Genomic DNA, 7,608 nt, shown 5'->3' with positions numbered 1-7,608 from the left:
TACGCGGGCCTCTCACCGTTGTGGCCTCTCCCGTTGCGGGGCACAGGCTCCGGACACGCAGGCTCAGCGGCCATGGCTCACGGGCCCAGCCGCTCCGCGGCACGTGGGATCCTCCCAGACCGGGGCACGAACCTGTGTCCCCTGCATCGGCAGGCGGACTCCCAACCACCGCGCCACCAGGGAAGCCCGCATTATGACATTCTTGAAGACCAAGTTCCTTCAGAACTTATTGTTGACTATCAAAATCTGTTGACTCAGTGTGAGGAGAGTTACAGGAAATTTTTAAATCTGAGAAGCTGTTTGTCAAATTGTGACTCTGATTCTGAGCAGGAAAACATCTCCATGCTGGAAGGGTTAAAATTCTATTCAGATATCGAACAGTTGAAACGAAAGCTAAAACTCATAGAGAATCCTTTGTTGAGATGTCTTTGGTTATCAGAAGAATTCTAATATACAAGCAAAGGGCATCCGTCCAAATGGCCAGAAGGTCACCCACGTGGTCTCCACCACGACGACTGGTCTGCTGTAGTCCCTGCTCAGGGATAAGCTTTGTCCAGAGCCTTGTACGGAAGAAATAGAAATTCAGTTCCATAGTGATCCATTGTCTGCTATAAATGCCTGCTATGAGGGCGACACTGGCCATTACGTGGTCCTGGCCATTACGTGGTACATGGTACATTCTCCATTGCCGACTCCATTGAGTTGGAAGGGTATGGTCTACCAGATGATATCGTGATAGAAAAGGGAGGCAAAGGAGGCACTTTTGTGGATTGTACGGGTGTGGATATTAAAATCTCAAGCATAAAATTTGTTCAGCATGATGCCGTGGAAGGAATCTTAATTATTCACCGTGGCAAGACCGCATTGGAGAACTGTGTACTGCAGTGTGAAACTACAGGAGTCACAGTATGAACGTCAGCAGAATTTTTAATGAAGAACTCAGATTTATACAGTGCTAAGGGTGCAGGTATAGAACTATATCCCGGGACTAAGTGCACCCTGAGTGACAATCGGATCCATCACTGTAAAGAAGGGATCCTCATCAAGGACTTCTTAAATGAACACTATGACATTCCCAAAATATCCATGGTGAATAATGTCATACATAATAACGAAGGTTATGGTGTTGTCTTGGTGAAACCTACAGTTTTCTCTGACCTGCAAGAAAATGCCCAAGATGAAACTGAAGAAAATAAAGCACTTAAAGTTCAGACAAGTGGAGAGACAGATGTAGCTGAAAGAGTGGATCTAGAAGAGCTGATTCAATGTGCAAATGGTAAAATGGAGCTTTATGTGAGAGTGACCTTTCTGAGCAAGTTGAAAGCAATTGCGAAATTGTAATTGAACCAGTTGCTGCCTCCACACAAAAAGGCCAGATGAAGAAAAGGTTGAGTGAACTGGGGATCCCACAAGCTGATGACAACTTAATGTCACAGGAGATGTTTGTTTCAATCCAGTTCAAGTGGAATGGGAAAGGGAGTTTCGGCACATTTCTGTTCTGACCACTGTGATGTAAATAGATAGCAAAAGATTGGATTTTGCACATGCTGCCCCCAAGAATCACTGCTGCTATCATACTTTGCTTCATGTCTATATTTTGTATCTGATAAATTCGATTGGGTTTGAGGGAAACGTAGATTTATTTCTGTCTGCAGGTGTTGCACATGAAACACTCTTTATAAAGAAGGTCATAAAAACATAAAATAGAAAATATTTGGAGATTTCTTATCTAGAAAGTCTTGCTTTTTCAAACACATAGTTCTCATATTAAGTCTACTAGTAACTTTCTAGTATAAATACACTTTAGCACTTCAGCGAGGAGGAAGAAAGGCAGGGAATGCACGATGAGTGCACAAAAACACAATAGGCCTCAATGTGCAGTATTCTTTTTTTTTTTTTTGCAGTACGCGGGCCTCTCACTGTTGTGGCCTCTCCCGTCGCGGAGCACAGGCTCCGGACGCGCAGGCTCAGCGGCCATGGCTCACGGGCCCAGCCGCCCCGCGGCATGTGGGATCTTCCCGGACGGGGGCACCAACCCGTGTCCCCTGCATCGGCAGGCGGACTCTCAACCACTGCGCCACCAGGGAAGCCCTTAATCTTTATTTCTAACGTGGGCACTCTTTACTTCTGGTCAATGTCCCCTTTTCTTAAATAATTAAAGCAGATGTACAATGTATGTATGATAGGCCACAAACAGGCTATTTTAGTTAGCATAAAATTCAAGTTAACTCTTGTATAAGCCAGAATGACTTCCCTATATTTCATAGGTGAAAATTTCTTTTATCAGGTCCCTCTGAGACCCTGGCATTTTTTCCTTTACTTTTCTTCTCTTTTCTTTTTCTTTTATGGAGGTGAGATTCACATACCAGAATAGTAACCATTTTAAAGGGAACAACTCAGTGGCATTTAGTATATTCAAGATGTTGTGCAACTCTCACCTCTGTCTAGTTCTAGAACATTTTTTCACCCCCCAAAGAAACCCCATCCCCATTAGCAGTTACTTCCCTTGAATCCTGAAAGCAGCCAGTACTCAAATTTCCAATATGACCTCCCCACATCTGTCCCCATTGCAGAGGTCAATGTGCGCCCACCTGCCCCCCTCCCCTCACCGCCCCCCCGGCTGCCCTGCAGTGCATGTAGGAAAAGGTGACCAGGCTCTGTGAGTAGAGGTCCCACACCCCCTGCCCCATGCATGACCAGAGGTAGAGAGGAAATCCCAGCTCCTGCCCTGGGGTTTCCACTTCTGAGTGGTCCCCTGTGTCTGCGGAGCCGTGCTGGCCTAGAGCCAGCTCTCCTGCTTGGCACAGACCAGAACCATCCCCTGTGGCCTATCCAGGTTCATATGATGCTGAATCTCAGCATATTTTCCCCCTGAGCCAAGCAGAAGGCGTCACTCCTGCAACAGCACCACGGAGAAAAACCTTGGCATCCCAGGGACAGGGGCAGAGGCCTGAGGCAGGGAAGCTGTTCTCAGCACAGGGACCCGGAGCCAGGATGGACTTCTAGATCCAAATTTCCAAAGCAAATTAACCAGCTCCGTCTCGGGTTTCAGGTTGCTGCCCAAGAGGCACGTAGGGCCTGGCTGTGGCCAGCAGTGCCAGACCCTCCCTGCCAGCCGTGCTCCCGCCAAAGAGCCGTGCGTGGGGCTTCTTTCTCTTGAATCACAGCTTTAGTGAGATACAATTCACATCCCATATAATTCACCCATTTGAAAGGGTCCAATTTAATGGTTTTTAATATATCCCCAGAGCTGGGCAACTACCACCACAGTCCATTTTAGAACATTTCCATCACCCCTAAAAGAGACCCCACATCCCCATGAGCACTCACTCCCCATCCCCTGCTGAAGCATGCCCCACCCCGCACTGGCCAAACCACTAATCTGCTTTCTGTCTCTGTAGATTTGTCTGTTCTGCATATTTCACATAAATGGAATCATACACTATCTGTCCATTTGTGTCTGGCTTCTTTCTTTCAGCATGATGTTTTTAGATTTCACCCATATAGTAGCATGTGTCAGTCCTTTTTATGGCTGAGTAATACTCCATTGTATGAATGGACCACATTTTGTTTACCCTTTCATCCGCTGATGGACATTTGGGCTGTTTCCACCTTTTGGCAGTTGTGACTAGTGCTGTGGATGTGTGTGTACCTGTTTGAGTCCCTGTTTTCAGATCTCTCAGGTATATACCTATGAGTAGAATTGCTGGATCATATGCTAATTCCATATTTATCTTATTGAGGAATTGCCAGACTGTTTTCCATAGCTACCACACGATTTTAAATTCCTACCAGCAGTGCACGAGGGTTCCAATTTCCCCACATCCTCATGGACACTTGTTAGTTTCTGTTGCTTTGATGGTAGTTATCCTGAATGGTGGGAGGTGGTATCTCCTTGTGGTTCTGGTTTTCATTTCCCTGATGACTAGAGATTTTGAGCAACTTCTCACGTGCTTATTGGCCATTTGTGTATCATCTTCGGCGAAATGTCCGTTCAAGTCCTTTGCCCATTTTTAAATTAGGTTGCTTGTCCTTTTTTTGTTGTTGTTGAGTTATAAGAGTTCTTCATATATTCTGGATATTAAACCCTTATCGGCTATATGGTCTGCAAATATTTTGTCCCATTTTGTGCACTGTCTTTTCACTTTCTTGATAGTCTTTTGATGCACAAATGTTTTACATTTCAATAGAGTCCAGTTAATCTATTTTTCCTTTGTTGTGTGTGCTTTTAGTGTCCTATCTAAAATAAAACAGAAGGACAGTGAATCTGCCAAGTGGGGTCCTGGGGCTGAGGGGTCTCTGGGGACTGATGGCTCAGGAGGGGGTGGGGCAGGGGCTCCTGGCTCAGGTTGGATTCTGGAATGTAACACGACTGATGGGCAGTGGACCAGGTCCGACCACCTCTTTCTGCACGTCCACTGCTGTCGAGCTGATCTTTGACTGTGGGCGGGAGAGGGTGATGGCTCCAGCACAGGCGAGAGGGAGAGAGACCAGGAGAGTGACTTTGACTTTCTTTCTTCTTTATCTTCTTCCCTTTCTCCCCTCTCTCTCTCTTTTAAAATAATTTTAAAAGAATATGCTATTCTGTAGGGTCATGTAATTGTGGATATATGACGTCTTGCGTTTGTTAAAAAGCCATGGAATGTACAATAGCCTAATGTAAACTGTGGCCTTAAGTTAATTGTAATGTATCAATATTCATTCATCGATTGTAACAAATACACCATCCCAGTGCACAATGTTAATAATAGGGGAAACTGTTGCAAGGGGAACTCTGTACTTTACAGTTTACTTTTCTGTAAACTCAAAGCTGCTCAAAAAAAAATCTATTAATTTAAAAAAATAATAAATGCAATACAGTAGTGATTACATTGCAATGATTGCAAATATATGTGAAAAATGAAAGAGAGAAAAAGTAATATTAATATATTTGATAAATGTTATTAAATTAAAAATACTTTTAATAAAGAAAAATAAAAATTTAAATGATTTTTAAAAATTTCAATAACTTAAAATAATTAAATAAAAATTTAAATCATTTTCATAATTTCTTCTGAAATAATTTCAGACTTGCAGAATCATGGCAAGAACCATCCAAAGAACCCCCTTTCACTTGGATTCCCCGAAGGTGGAATTTTATCATGTTTGCCCCCTGCTCCTTGTTCTCTACATCTCCACTCATCATAGCGATTTTTCTTTCTGAATCATCCCAGAGCAATTGGCAGATATGCTGCCCTATCACCCTGACGCTATCCCCCAAACAAGGACACTCTCCTACAAAACCTGCTTGCCACTGCATGAATCCAACACCACCACTAGGGCGGCACCACTGGGCAGTCTCCAGCCTCCATTTGGATTCCAGCTGCCCCTTTAGCCTAGAACATTTCTCAATCTTTCCCTGGCCTTCACGGCTCTGATGGTTTTAAATAGAGATTTAATAGAGATAGAAGGCAGATGAGTGGTTGCTTAGGCCTGGTGGGAGGATGGAGGGCTGGTATGATAGCTAAAGAGTATGAAGTTGCTTTTTTTTTAAATTTATTTTTATTTTTTTATTTTTTAAGATGTTGTGGGTAGGAGTTTATTAATTTATTTATTTATTTTTGCTGTGTTGGGTCTTCATTTCTTTGCGAGGGCTTTCTCTAGTTGTGGCAAGTGGGGGCCACTCTTCATCACAGTGCGCGGGCCTCTCACTATCGCGGCCTCTCTTGTTGTGGAGCACAGGCTCCAGATGCGCCGGCTCAGTAGTTGTGGCTCACTGGCCTAGTTGCTCCGCGGCATGTGGGATCCTCCCAGACCAGGGCTCAAACCCGTGTCCCCTGCATTAGCAGGCAGATTCTCAACCACTGCGCCACCAGGGAAGCCCCCTGAAGTTGCTTTTTGAAGTGATGAAAATGTTCTGCAATACTTTTAAAAAAATTTTTATTTAATTTTTTATTTGGCTGTGTTGGGTCTTAGTTGTGGCAGGTGGGATCTTTGTTGTGGCACGTGCGCTTCTCTCTAGTTGTGATGCATGGGCTCTAGAGCATGCCAGCTTGGTTGCCCTGCAGCACGTGGGATCTTAGTTCCCTGACCAGGGATTGAACCCGTGTCTCCTGCATTGGAAGGTGGATTCTTAACCACTGGACCACCAGGGCAGCCCCCTACTTTTCTTTTTTTAAAATTGAAGTATAGCTGATTTACAATGTTGAGCCAATCGAAAATGTTCTGTAATTGATTGTGGTGATGGTCGCACATACATGTGTATATACTAAAAACACCCTTGAATTGGACCCTTTAAATGGTCAAATCGTTTGGTGTGTGAATTATATCTCAATAAAGCTGTTTGGAAAAAAGAATACAGATTTTTCATTCTGTAGATGACCCTCAATCTGGAGCTATCAGTATATCCTTATGCCCAGGGTCAGGCCCTACATTCCCGGCAGAACCACAGAATCAGTGATGTACTCTTCTCAGGACACCACATCAGGAGGCCCCCCTGCCACCTGGTCCCTCCACTGGGTGTTATCTTGTGTGTAGTAAAGAATTGAACCTGATTCAAAGAGAGTCTGGCCTTTGCCGTTGACTCTTTGGAGGTACCTTCTAAACTTCTGGGATGTCCTGCCTAAGAAGAGTGTCTTTGTTTACCTGGAACCTTGGGCCACACCAAATAGTCTAATTTATGTTGGGGGCCTCAGGCCATATGGTCTCAGCTTGACCTCCAGATGGTCTGGAGACTAAAGGTCAGCCACATGGAGAGTTGACCTTGGACCCCTCAATAAAAACTCTGGACACTGAGTCTTGGATGAGCCTCCCTGGTTGGCAGTACACCATGTGGGTTGTCACACATCATTGCCAGAAAAATAACTCTTTCCTGACTGCACTGTGTGGGGAGGGGGGCACTTCTGGAAACCCATGTCTGGATTTCTCCTAGACTTTTCTCTTGGCTGTTTTTAATTTATATCCTTTCACTGTCATAAACTGTAACTGTGAGTATAACAATTTTCAGAGGGTTCTGTGAATCCTTCTAGAAAATTATTGAACCTGAGGGTGGTCTTAGGACTCCTAAACTTGCAGTTGGTGTCAGAAGTGAGGGTGGTCTTGAGACTTTCCTGGTGGCACAGTGCTTAAGACTCCACACTCCCAATGCAGGGGGCCTGGGTTTGATCCCTGGTCCAGGAACTAGATCCCACATGCATGCTGCAACTAAGAGTTCACATGCCACAGCTAAGGAGCTGGCAAGCTGCAACTAAGGAGCTCACCTGCTGCAACTAAAGAGCCCACATGCCACAACTAAGACTGGACACAACCAAATAAATAAATATGAAAAAAAAAAAGAAGTGAGGGTGGTATTGTGTCCCCTAATTTCACGCCTTGACAGCAAGGGTCTCCACCACGAGGCTCTGTTTTTCCTTTTGTCACTGGTAGGTATTTTGCGAGCAGATCCTTTGTGTCTACACCAATCACCTGTTCTTTCCACCCCTTCTATCATCAGCTTTAGTGTCTATTATGATCCTGCCTGAACCAGCTACCTTCCTGGTGGTTGACAAAGGGCATTTCTATATTCCCATCACTTGTCTCAGTTTATTAGTTGATAGTCTATCCTGTTGACTCTCCTGGTGGCTGACAGCT

The 7,608-nt window shown here is 44.6% G+C and overlaps 1 pseudogene; it reads left to right on the top strand.

Annotated features, from left to right (window-relative positions):
• Window positions 1–195: 195 nt before the first annotated feature.
• Window positions 196–1,502, top strand: LOC103072224 (SHC SH2 domain-binding protein 1 pseudogene; annotated as a pseudogene).
• The last annotated feature ends 6,106 nt before the right edge of the window (window positions 1,503–7,608 follow it).

This window comes from Lipotes vexillifer, unplaced genomic scaffold (assembly GCF_000442215.2).
Source record: "Lipotes vexillifer unplaced genomic scaffold, Lipotes_vexillifer_v1.1 scaffold469, whole genome shotgun sequence".
NCBI lineage: Eukaryota > Metazoa > Chordata > Mammalia > Artiodactyla > Lipotidae > Lipotes > Lipotes vexillifer.
This window is presented reverse-complemented; position numbering and strand designations above follow the sequence as displayed.